Here is a 14,100-nt window from a genome sequence, read left to right on the forward strand (position 1 = left end):
CTTTTTTTACTTTTATTCTCAGTGTGATTTGGAATCCAGCCCTCTATTGATTGATGATTTTGATTTCAATTTTCTGTTGATAGATCGTTTTTTTTCAATGAATTACAGGTTTACCTCAGTAAAGGTTTTCATCTTGAATAAATCATTTAGATAAAATAAGCGTGCTTTTCTTTTCTTTTTTTTTTTTTTTTAAAAGTGCCATTACACGGACACATCTGTCACAACGCAAAGGAATTTGAAGTAATTAAAACAACATTTTTAGATGTGAGTGTGATTGGTTATGTATTCTGAACCAATATTGGAAAAATCTCGTTCCCTGGTAACTACTAATAAGCAGTTTATATAAATATAGATACTCCTAAAGGCCTCTGTCACACGTTCGTGCCTCTGGTACGTGTTTGACAGTTTTCTGACGTACCGGAGACACGTACACACGTGGACCTATGTATTCCTAATGGTTTAGACACACGGAAGTATTTTGGAACAGAACGTGTGTCCGTTCCGTACTTACGTGTGTCCGTGTGTTTCTCACGCTGACATGTCCGTTTTTCTCCGGCATCACGGGTGTCACACGGCCCGCACCCGTACCACACGGATGTAGTGTGGATGCGGTCCCGTGTGACACGCGCCGGAGAAAACTCATGTGTCAGAGAAAAAAATAACAAACCTTTACTCACCTTCTCCAGCCCCGCAGTCTCTGCCGCTGCTGTCACTTGCTGCCGACCGCCGCTCATTATGCTCATTTAATATTCACTTCACTGCGGCCGGAAGCTGCAGCAGTGGGGAGACGGGAGGGCTGGAGACCGAAGTTCAGCACCACGGACAGCAGCAAGGACCACGTGAGTATGCAAATTACCGGTTCTCTGTGTGTTATCGCGGATAGCACACGTAGAACACACGTGGTCCACACGTACCGGAGACACGTAGTTACCAAACGCAACACGCAGGGAAAATACGTATCTCGCGGCACGTGCGTGATTTTCACATATGTGTGGCAGGTGCCAAAGATGGAGTTTTATAGGCAGTAACTGACAGTGAATCCTGTTTTTATTCTTTTTAAATATTACTTTTGTCCAAATCATTTAGAAATCTTGACAATTTCTAAACTCTTTCATTTTTCCATCCGGATTTAATCCATAAGCTCCACTCAAATTAACGGCCTCCAGCTAACAGATAAGTAAAATCGATAGACTCATGAAACAGTAATGCCCAGTATCACAAGCCTCTGACTAGTATTAGAAATCCATCTTTGTAGAAAAAAAATTCTGCCATTTTAATATCCTTTATGTGGTCCGCCTTAGATCCATGAGTTATTTTTAAAGATTTCTCCATACTTCCTGTGTGGATCATAGGTTTCCCATATGAAATATTATCTGCATGAAAATCTGTAGATAAATTGTAGAATGATTTTCTCAATATTGTAGTATTATTCAGAAGGCTTTTTTACATGCATGAAAAAGGGCCAAACTGGATCTTTACTGTCATGTCATATGTTGGTCCAATTTAATTGGGCTTTAATAATTCCTCCAGGATTGGTCATTTTTTGTAATACAACTCAAGCCAAAGAAATAAGGCACTTAATGGTGTATTGCATATAAATGGGCTCTGCCACTGTCCACTATGCTGAAAAAAACATAAGCATATACATACAGTCAAGCTAATGTTGGTATACACTGATAAGTCATGTAACTTTAAAACCACTGGAAAGTGAATTAAATAGATCAATCTGTCTCTGCTTCCTCCTAGCTGCTTGTAATAGCTTTCTCCTTGTCAACTTTTACCACTTTGAAGATGCATCGCATATAAATACATTGTAGATTCTTGTTGCGCTACCGACAGGGGAGCGCGGTAGTAAACCCACAGGACCATAGAGGATTGTGGCAGCTGACCCCAGGAATGGACTAGAACAAAGTTTGAGGGAAGAGAAGAGTTTTAATGATCAGGGTATGACGGGCGCCGAAAAAAGGGTCCTTGTATAGAGGCCAAAGTGCAAGTACAGACAGCACAAGAGAAGTCCTAATACCTGTAGGTAAGGCAGAGTAGCAATATACAGCTAGTACGACCTGAGCTCCAGCGACGTCCAGTCCAGGATGGAGGTAGATGATAACACTGAGCCAGGTCTTGGACTATTAGTAGAAAGGATGTTGACACTAGGCGACTCTGTAAGGACCTCCTCTGGCAGTGCTTGATCTTATCCAGCAGGCTGAAACGGAGTAGCCATAGCTGGCCAGGTGTGGACTATGTGGAGTGCAGGGACCCCATGTAGGTACTGAAGCAGCAGACAGGCACAACCAGCTCTGAGTGGAGACAAGGTACAGAGGTTAGGAACAGGAGCATGAGTAAACAACAAAGACAAGGAATAGAGACCTGATGTGAAGCAACGCCACACTGAGGGACAGGAAGACTTTGCTCAGGCACCTCCCAGAATGGGACGATGCCTTATATGTCCAGTGCCTCTCCGCAATAGACCGAGAAGCACTTCCAGGTTAAGACATACTGGCCCTCTAAATCCCATCAGGATGCGGCTGGCATTGCCTGAGCAAGGTTCTGGAAGACCTGTTCAGTGCACGCATGCTTCTGGAAGAACAGACCACAGGCGAGGAGCTGAAGGAAGATCCAGGACTGCGATCCGAGTGAGTACCCTGTATGAAGGGAAAGACAGCAGCATGGGAAGACCATACGGAGGTGCTGGATGTTGACATAGCCTGGTTGACATAGCCCAGTAGGGGTCAGGCCTGTGGCTAGAGGAATGATAATTCTGCACACATCTCATACAGGCAGTGTGCAATGGGATTTTTTGTAAGGACTTACATACTATATCACTGCTTTGACTTTCTCTGTGGGTGCATTTGTATTAGGCAATGCTGGCTAATTGACATTTCCTGATCATCAGTTTTTTAAAAGCCTATTTAAACAGGCTGACCATAATTTCAATGCATATACAACAATAGGTAACAGAATCGTTCTGTGTGCAAGACTGTGAAGACTGTCTTGGCAGCACGTGTCTTGCAATCAACAAAGGTCCTCAGAATTGGTATACGTAACTCTGGACACTGAAATGGGTAGTCTTTGGCCCCAATTCCCCAAAAGTGTTTATGTAGGCATAAAGCATTTTGAAAATTTTTTTACAGAATGCAAAGTTTCACGCCACTTCACAAATTGTGGCTTTTGGTGTTTTCATGGACTTTTAGTCAGCTCTGCCAAGGGAAGTGCTTGGGAGGAGCCAAGGTGGGATGGGGTATTGCAATTCTACGCCGACAAATTAAAAAAATGTGGTTGAGTATATTGCGCCAGAAATGTTACTCTAGTCTGACTTGAGTAACATTTCTGCAGAGGCACACGAAAGCGCATGACACTAATAATGCGCCAAACTTATTAAGCATAAAGAAATAGGATATCAGCTCACCCACTTCAACGGAGGATGTCACTACCGATGCACGTAGCTGACCTGGCTTCGGATGGAGTATTGCAAAGAAGAAAGAGAGTGGAAGTCTCCAGCATCTACGGAAGGCACAGGTGAGTAGATTAAAAAAAAGTATATTTTCAAAAATTCATAGAAAACAGTTGTTAGCCACCATGATACTGAAAGTGGAGAATACTATGCGTTTGGGAGAAAAGACTCCTTATTCATGGATCCGTGGATGGATCCGTGGATGCTGAAGACTTCCTATCTTTTTTCTTTGCAAAACTTATTAAGTGGCGGGCACTCATTAATGGATTGTTACTGCTCGCCCTTCTTTTAAACAGGTGTACAAAACATCTTTATGAATCAGGACTTTTATTTTTCTTTTGTCAGTTGTGTTTCAATAGTTGTGCAAATACATATTGTTTCTGATATAACCGAGGACTTGCACTAATTATCTAAAAGAAACCATAAAGCAAGCTTTTTCTATTTTGTGCCTCAAAAACAGTCCCACTTACCTCCTACTGTTATCATCTCTAAAAATGTAAAAATCCTTGCTTGAAAATGTGTTAAAATACATAAAAACAGAAGGTGTGAACAAACCTGTTAATAAAGCTGAAAAATACTATTACACTACATTTACTACTGTTTGGAAATACCGTCCACTCGGTTCCTGCTGTTACAAAAAATACAAATGTCTCCAAATTCTCCACTCCTTGCAGCACTTCTGAGTACCGTAATGTCAAGATGATGCTGGGAAGTTCCCTCAAACATCTTAAATTTAACCTAAGTGAGAAGAATATTGTCAGCTTTCTAGACGTAATAATTGAGAATCACTCAAGTCGGCAAGTGCTAACAAGTCTCACAAACAAGTTATACAGAGAGTCAAAGGCAGATCACCAAGAGGAATTGTGGGAAATACTTTGTAGGTTTGTAACAATGAAAAAGAAAGTTGTACAAGAATGTGCTTACTGTAGTCAAAAATAACCTTTATATATGTGTAGTGTTATCTCTTAAAGGGATTTTCTCATAGTCATAAGTGGGTAAAATTTCACAGTGTAAAAGTATAGTCAACTTTGTAGATTGTCTCTTGCTAAAATTCTCTCTGCTCTCATGAAGACGGCTTTTTAGGCCTAAGCCACACGGCATGAAAATTGGTGCAAGTGGAGTGCGATAAAAAAATCGCATTCCACTCGGACCAATATTAACCTGTGTGTCAGCACCCATGAGCAATTATTTTCTCAGCCCTAATCGAACCGAGAAAATAATCGCAGCATGCAGCGACTGTAATGCGAGACTCTCTCTCGCACCCATTCAAGTGTATGGGGCAAGAGAAAAATCGTACTGCACTCGCGGTACACCGGTGTACAGCGAGTGCAGGGCGAGAATGGCAACAGCCGGCAACGGAGGAGAGAGGGAGATAACTCACTCCCTCCCCTCCTCAGTGCCGACCCACCCCCTGCAGCTGAGGTCCACTTGCATGATCGAACCTCAGTCGCAGTGACACTTGCATGACACTCGGCTCTGCTGTACTGCCAGCGTGAGCCAAGTGTCATGCGAGGGGATCGCAGTAATCCCCGTGTGGCCCCAGCCTTATTATTATTGTTCATTGCTTGTTTGCTAGGTTTACGGCCACCTTCGTAGTCTAATCAGTGGTGGTCAGTCTCCTAGCAAGGAATGTAGTCATAACAAGTTCTTTGCTTTGGAGTTTCGAGCATTTCTCTGAAGCTGGCGGTATTACTGGATCTGGGCTGCTCCTAAGATGCTGCATAGGCAGGGGAGATCAAACAATTAGGGCCAACAGCTCAGCTAGACTTCTGGCCCAAACTGCCAATCTTCAGGAGCACACCAACCCCAGGAAGCAGAGGAGCAGTGCGCGCCTATAGAAAGATAATGAAGATCGCTGCTTATAAATTTGAAAAGTGTCCTACAAGTAGCCATAATATAACTTAGCATTGTATGATAGTAAAAGAAAACATAGTAACTTTCACATATGTAAAAAATAAAATTAATAACAATAATAATAATCTATATAAATAATTGCCTTATTCTGTCTGTCTTGCTCCAAAATGATGTCATTACAGTGACAACCGCCGCCACACCGCGCGCGCTAAAGAGCCTGCGACCAACGGCTCAGCTAACTGAATAGCCCAAACTACGGGCTGACAGGACGACGCTCAACACTTTTTCCCACACCCACATGGAGCCCCGACTCCCCGGTGAGTGCTGCACCCCCGGGAGCCCACACCGGCAACCCAGCCGACACATACCCACCGCTCGCCTCTGCCCCCCGCACACATTACCCCACTCGGCTCCACCCCCCTGCACTCCACCCTACGCATGTATACATTGAATACAGACACACACACACATACACGAATAGTCATCAGTCCCCAGCCATGCAGTCCTCAGCAGTGACGTCCTCAGTGCTATGGCCCCGCTCGGCTCCACCCCCCCGCAATCCGCCCCCCACACACATTACCCCACTCGGCTCCGCCCCCCGCACTCCGCTCTCCGCATTTATACACTGAACACACACACACACACCTGGATAGTCACCTGTCCCCAGCCATGCAGTCCCTGGCACTGACATCCTCAGTGCTATGGCCCCGCTCGGCTCCACCCCCCCACACTCCGCCCCCCACACACATTACCCCGCAGGATGGGGGCACATCTCAGGATGGTGGCTGCACCACGATGGGGGCACATATCAGCCTTGGGCCACATCACAGCATCAGCATATTTTTACTTAACTTTACACTGTTCATGGCCTTCTTTCATTACAAGCCATGGACATCATTAAACAATAGACTCATCTATTAAAACTGTTCCTGTTGTTTGTCATTTTAAAACCAATAAACAATTATAAGAATACTAAATTAAACCTAACCCATCCAGTCAATTCATTACCTTAATATTCAATCTGCTAACCTACACACACATTCTAGACTACCCGATACGTTAGAATCGGGCCACCTTCTAGTAGTAATAATAATATATATCACCAGCGCTAAAGTAAGATAAAGGAGCTGCTGGTGGCCAGACGGTTCTGTGTGGTGACCAACTGGGAGTTCTAAATCAATAATTATAAATGGGCACCGCACTTCCCAAGCAATAGAAACAAAACAAAGGCTCCTAGATGAAGAAAATACCCATAGAATCAGAATGGTCTATAAAGGTAGGCTGATTACCCAATTGAAGCTAATTAGAAAAGTCCAAAGCTTCCAAAGGGTTAATCTCCAAAGGTCTATGTAAATTTAAGATAAAAATACTACTACAAAGGAAATATCCATTATATCATGTCATCGGATACCACTGATGTAACCTAATCAAATAGTGTTGAACCCACCACATACTTTAAAGTGTCCCGTGCGTTCATATATATGTTGCGTGGCAGAGGGCTGCTTCTGTTGATGATGAGGATACTTGTCCTGCTGTTCTATCATCGTGGAGTCTTGAAAGAAGCGTCGGTACATGCTGCACAGGATGACGCCCCAGCCGGCGGCGCATCGACGGTGTAAAAGAGCGGCAAACCTTGAAAATGCAGTGACGTCACGCACTGTATCGAGCTCACTACAGATGCCCGCTGCTTGCAAAAAGAGTTCCAATGCATTTCAAAGGACTACACGTCCTTCTTCATTAGGCCCCGACACGTTGGAACTCTTTGACACTTTGGGCACAATTTGGTCATTTTCAGTTAGGGGTGTACTCATTATTGTTGCCAGCAGTTTTGACAGTAATGGCTGTGTGTTGAGTTATTTAGAGGGCAAACCAAATTGACACTGTTATACAAGTTGTACACTGACTACTGTACATTGTATCAAAGTGTCATATCTTCAGTGTTGTCCCAAGAAAAGCTATAATACAATATTTACAAAAACGTGAGGGGTGTACTCACTTTTGCGATGTAATATTTATATATATATATATATATATATATATATATATATATATATATATATGTATAAAGAAAAAAAAGGTAATTTTCAGCTCACCCTGCACACAAGTGTTGAAGAGATCCACAGAAGGTGCAATCAACCCGGGCGGTGCAGGGATCAATGGATACCAGGAATCCAGTGCATTCACGAATTGCTATGAGTAAGGACTGTATAGTCCAAATCTCATAAGCGATCCCTACCCTGGGGCATGGATTTTATGATGTACTAAACCCTTTTAAACGTATGGATTAAAGAATTGTTTGTTATCACTGGACGTGTTGCTGGATTGCCTGCCCTTTGAGATATATATATAGTATTAGATATTTTTGCATTAGTTAAAGTCTTTAGAATGACAATATTAAATTAGTTAACACATGAAGAGAATTGTTCCTTTGATAGCTGCATCTGCCCCATAAAATACTGTGTGATGAAGATGAAGATGATTCCTTTTCCTGAGGAAGGAGACAGATGTCTCTGAAACGCGTAGGGACTGTCAAATAAAAAGGAAATCTTTTAATTTACACGCATCAGTGGTTTTTAGCGCGGCATAAACCCGGACTTCACTTGTACCTGTGTGATACCATAAAATACTGTAAAAGGTTTTATTTATCCAAAATGGTATCCATAAAATTATTTATAATACAAGTTCAATAGAACAAGAAAAAAGATATAGGTCTCAGACAATACTGACACAAAAGTTCTGAATGTTTCTTAAACTAATAAAATATAAAGTCATCTAAGGCTATTTGCCGCGGATTTCGCTGCAGAAATGCTGCAGAAAATGGGTCCTTCTCCAGCAAAATCTATGGGGATTAAAAAAAGCTGCGTTTTTTTGTCCCTGTGGATTTACCCGTGAGTTTTCCGCTGCGGAATTAATGTGCATGTCACTTCTTTTCTGCAGGTCCCTGCAGGTTTGCCTTTAATTATTGGTAAAAAGCCGCAGCAAATCCGCACCAAAACCGCAGTAAAACGCGGCAAAACCGCATGCGGATTTCGTTGCGGTTTTGGTGCTTTATTTTTACAGGGATTCTTTTACAGGGTCCGGTTTTTCCTTAAGAAAGAGTCATTTTCTAGTGCGCACATAGCCTAAGTTTGGTGTTACCAGAATTGTAGTGATTGGATTATGTTGCCAGGTTATTTTTAGTGAACAATAAATGCTGTAAAAAGCGAAACCCCCCCAAATTATGGAATTGTGTTGTTGTCACCATTTTGAAAAGTGCATATGCAAAATCAGCCTGGCATAGACTAATAATACCACAAGCTATCTGATCAATATAAAAATACTAATATGTTCTTTCGTAAAAATGAATCAATAACTATTTTGTAATTGGTGCTTGCCATAATTGCTTTTACAACGTATCTGGGCATTCTTAAAATTAACAACAGTTTAAATATCTAAATAATATCGCAATATATATCTCACAAATCACACATCAGAGAAGAGTATTAAATGTAGGGACACATGAGTAGAAATTTAGGGCGGTCTGGGATTGTTGGTGGGTTTCTAAGGTGCTTTTCCACACATGGACTTTCACATAGGACGGTATGCCAAAGGCTGATATAATCTTTAAAGTTCAATTTCTAATATTTTTAATGCAAAATATTTCAGAAAAACATAACAATTCACTTATAACATGTACCAGGATATAATTCTTTGCACTTTCTGTAATACTGGCAACAAGGCGTTCAATATCTGATGCTCATCCTCTTGCTCTGTGTATACATATCAGTCGCCCTTTTCTGAGAATGTTTGCTCTGGAGATACAACTTGCCTGTGTTCTTCAGCATTGCTGCTATATGTCAAGTGGCCAAGTGCTTGGTTTACATGAATGACATGGCTGTCTTCTATACCGATAAGATATATGTGTCAGGCCTTTTCCAGACCTGCATTGAATCTGCTTGAGCTTAAGGCTATGTGCGCATGCTGCGGATTTATCGCGGATTTTGCCGCGGATTTTCGCAGATTTGCTGCAGAAAATGTGTCTAACATTGCTGCAGTCATTCCCCAGCAAATCCTATGGGTTTTAAAAAATGCTGTGCGCACACTGCATTTTTTTATTCCCGCGGATTTACCCGCGGATTTTCTGCTGCGGAATTAATGAGCATGTCACTTTTTTTCTGCAGGTACCTGCGGTTTTTGCCATAGATAATGGTAAAAATCTGGGGGACCAACCTGCGGAAAATCTGCGGTAAATCCACGGTAAATCCGCGGCAAACTGTGGTAAAACTGCATGCGGATTTCGCAGCGGTTTTGGTGCATTTTTTTACCACGGGTACGGTATTCTTTAAGAGGGTCCGGATTTTCCTTAAGAAAAAGGCACTTTCTAGTGCGCACATAGCCTTAGGGGGTAATAGTTAACTTCAGAAAGTTGGAGGTTATGCTCTTCTGGGAATGAAACCTGAATCTCACCAACAACTTTTCCTTCTCTGTTTACTTTGCATTCATCAAGATTTTGGGATCCAGGAAGAAAGGAGAAGCCCTCTAGTGTTGCAAAGTTTTCTTAGTCAATGTTAACCAAAGGATGGGACTATGGAGCCTCAGAAAACTTAACATCGAGGGAAAAGGTCTTGCGGTGAAAACTGAGAACATGTCTGTACTTCAATTTCACCATTGCCGGGCCATTCTTTCACTTCATTTGTAGCTCCAAAATTGACAAAGGAAAATGGACTGCTATGTACAAAGAACCATGAAAAGGTAGGAAAGAAGTCCTCAATATCCACACTCTACTGCAGACCCTCCATATACGTTTTACTTCATGATTTGACAAATTTTTGACATTGTTCTAAGGGTGAGCTTTACATGGGGAATCTATCCTTTGACTCATTTGCCTCTCCCTTTCTTTTCTGGCTATTTGGCCTGTTTTAATCGGATCCATATGTTTGGTGGCTAGTTTTCCATCTGCTGGTGCGGTTTGTGCATCCTTTGTGTCCGGCAATTTTGACACTCTTTTGCCTGTATTGTCTGTCCTTTTGTCACGCTCACTGTATTATTAAAAATATTGTGTATTTCACCATATATTTTGTTTTTTGGTCTCTTTTATATCAGCGGTCTTCCTGTTACTTTATGTATTGGTATTATTGATCACTGGGATCTTTTTTGGTTTTGCCTCCATATACGTTTTGTCAACAACAAACAGCTTGGGTATGCAAGCTGGCCATGTCCTACTTCTTTCTCATCTGTCTGGAGAAGAATGAGTTGGAACAAGCTAGGCAAACCCTACCTCTACAAGAGAGACATTGCCTGGGACTATCATGATTTTTTCAGATTCATAAGGGAACACAGGTTTGAGTGCCTCAAGCCTGATGTGACCAATCCTATCCAAAACATCAGTCGAGTAATCGAGTCTATTCCAGTGCTTCCTGGTGCCATAGCAGAAACTGAAAGAAGAAGCCTTTGAACAAATACATCAATAAACACGAAGACCTGGTATGCAATATCTAATATTTTATAGAAGAAAAGACATGGACTGCACATCCAAAAATCATTAGCCAAACTAGTGCCGTTAGGCAAAAATTTGTAAAACAGAACATGAGGTTCTTGGCTGTTTTTCGTTTTCTTTTTTATTTTTATTTTTCTGTGAACATAGCCTTTTAAGGCTTGTTTTTTTTTATTGCCTGACGAGTTGTACTTTTGAAAGAAACCATTCATTTTCCCAAATAGTGTACTGTTAAATGGGAAGAAAATTCCACGTACAGTGAAAATGCAAAAAAAGTCCAATTCCACAAATGTTTTTTTTATTTACCATGTTCACAAAATGGTAAAACTGACCTGGCAATTTGATTTTCCAGGTCCGTACGAGTTCGTAGATACCAAGTATATAGTTTTATTTAAATGTATTTGGTGAAAAATAATTCTGAAATCTGCCCCCCCCCTCGCAAAAATCATCATTTTCCGAGACCCATAACATTCTCATTTTTTGGGATCTCGGCTGTGTGATAGCTTATTTTTTGAGTCCCGATGTTATGTTTTTACAATTTTTTGAATAGATATAATTTTTAATCACCTTTTATTGCAATGTTGCGACTGCCCAAAAAATGTACGGTAATTCTGTCGTTTTGACTTTTTTTTTCTTACACTGTTAACTGATCAGATTAAGTTATTAAAAGGGGGCTGATATGAACTTTTCTGTTTTTTTATTTTTTCATATTTTTTAAATCATGTTTTCACTTTTTATTGCTTTTTCTAGTCCCGTTAGGGGTCTTGAAGTTGCGATCTCCTGATCGCTTGGGCTGTGCAGAGCAGGGCATCAGCTCAGCACTGCTCTGTATAACAGAAATACTGACTTCCTATGATTGACTGCATGTAACCGGCGTTCACATGTCATGACAGTGACAGGGGTCATCAATTGACCCCTGGCTATCATGACAATCCATCGGCGCCCTGTGATCACGTCACGAGGCCGCTGATGAGAGCGGAGACTGACGAGTTACCCACCAGCATGTGTTAAATCCTGCTGTCAGAGATTGACAGCAGGACTTAACTATGGTAGTTAACAGCAGCGAGTGGATCTCCGATCTGCACACCGCTGTTAGGCTCACTTCACATCAGCGGTATTTTGCCATAAAGCTGGATTCGTTACAAATGCATTTCAGTTCCATTAATTTCTGATGAAATCACGCAAGATGCGGTCACGAGGTTGTGTATGACTTACGCAACCGCATATGACCTCATCCTGCTGCGATTCCATTTGAAGTTAGTGGAACTGAAACGCATTTGTAACGGATCCGGATTCGTGTCAAAATACCGCTGATATGACGTAAGCCTTAGACGTACATGTCAGCTGATAAGATCAGCTGATATGTACAGCTAAAGATGTGGGCCGGACATGTGAGCCCGCATCAAAGGGAGGGACACGACCTTGCACATATCAGTATGTCAAAGGTCATGAAGGGGTTAACATAGGTTCTACCTATTTTTGCTACACTTCACAGTCTGAGACCTTTTGGAAGGTGAGTTTTCCAGCTCCTTTCAATAGATGTTGATGCTGTGTGTCCACCTTTGTTGCTGTGGTTTTTTACTTGTGGTTCAGTGTGGCCTGGAGTCATGGGCACTCAGCTTTGCAGCATGGGTGCTGTGGGGCACCGGTGGCCTGCCCTGCTGGTGCACTGCAGTGGTGGTTGTCACATGACACCACACCATTTACGGCTATAAAGTTAGGGATCCACTGAAAGGTTCGCCGTGATGAGCAGTGGGCTTCATAAAGTCTGATTACCATGTTAAACTAAGAACTTCATGTTCTGTTTTATCAATTTTTACCTAGCGGCACTAGATCACCTGCTGATTTTCGGATGTGTGGTCCATGTCTTTTTCTACAGCTGTCACAAAAACCTGGTATGGATGGCTTTTCATGGCGGCCTGTATTTGAGAACTTTTATACATATCTGGAATCTATGCAATCTCTATAACTGCCCAAGGGTCTTGCTTATTGAGGAAACACCTTTTAGGCTACTTTCACACATCAGTTTTCTGTATTCAGGTACAGTCCTTTTTTTTTCCGTATCCAACGTTTCCGGTTTTGTTGTGCAAACCGGAGCAGACCGGACCCACCGGATCCGGTTTTAAGCGGATCCGTTGGTGACGGATCCGGAATAAAACGGATCCGGTGGGTCCGGTTTGCATCCGTTTTGCATCCGTTATGTCCGTTTTTTTACGGATCCGTTTTTTAAACACTAAACAAACAATTAACGCGTTCCGTATTCTGATTGGCTATTGGGAAAATATAGTATATATACAGTATTTTGAAGCATATATTACAGAATGAAGACAGAGACAATCAGAAACCATGGATGTTATTCTTGCAAATATCACAAAGATCACTGCAGATTTTATATTTGAGGCAAATCGCTTGGCTATCATCGTCAGAGAAAAGGAGCGACAGCGACTGAGGCGTCAGCGACATCGACGCTTTTGGATCCATCCCCTGACTGCCCAGAGACTGACACGTGGGGTGTTTTCAACCCTATACCTGGAGCTCCGTGGAAACGATGAAAAATTCACAAGCTATGTCCGGATGGCAGTGAATAATTTTGACGTCCTCCTTGGCCTTGTTGTGGACAACATACGTAAAACGGACACCTACAGCCGGTTCTCTATAACACCCGAGGAGCGTTTGCTGGTTACGCTTAGGTAAGTTTTTTTTTTTAATTGTATCCTCCTGTAACTGTAATGTGTTTGCTATTATTTTTTTATAATTATTGTCTTTCCTTTACAGATTCCTTGCAACTGGAGAGTCGCTTTCGTCCCTTCACTACCAGTTTCGACTAGGAATTTCCACCATCTCGGGAATCATTAGAGACACTTGCCAAGCCTTGTGGGATTGCCTCCATGAGGATTTCATCCCCCAGCCCACCAGGGACAGATGGCTTGCAATTGCTGAACAATACTACAACATTTGTCAGTTTCCAAATTGCCTTGGCTCAGTGGACGGCAAACATATAAGAATTGTGAAACCTGCTGCTTCGGGGTCAGAATACTACAATTATAAAAAGTATTTCTCAATTGTCCTAATGGCAATAACGGATGCGGACTACAAATTTATCTCAGTGGACATTGGCGCATATGGGAGATCCAATGACTCTCAGGTCTTTAAAATGTCCCCAATGGGGCGGCGAATCTATGGGAATACTTTTGATTTCCCTCCTGCAAGACCTCTTCCTGGCACATGTGAGCCCCCAATGCCCTTTGTTTTTGTGGCCGACGAAGCCTTTCAACTCTCCCAACATCTATTAAAGCCATATGCAAGCCGTGGATTGACGCAA

The sequence above is a fragment of the Anomaloglossus baeobatrachus genome, chromosome 3, assembly GCF_048569485.1.
Source record: "Anomaloglossus baeobatrachus isolate aAnoBae1 chromosome 3, aAnoBae1.hap1, whole genome shotgun sequence".
NCBI lineage: Eukaryota > Metazoa > Chordata > Amphibia > Anura > Aromobatidae > Anomaloglossus > Anomaloglossus baeobatrachus.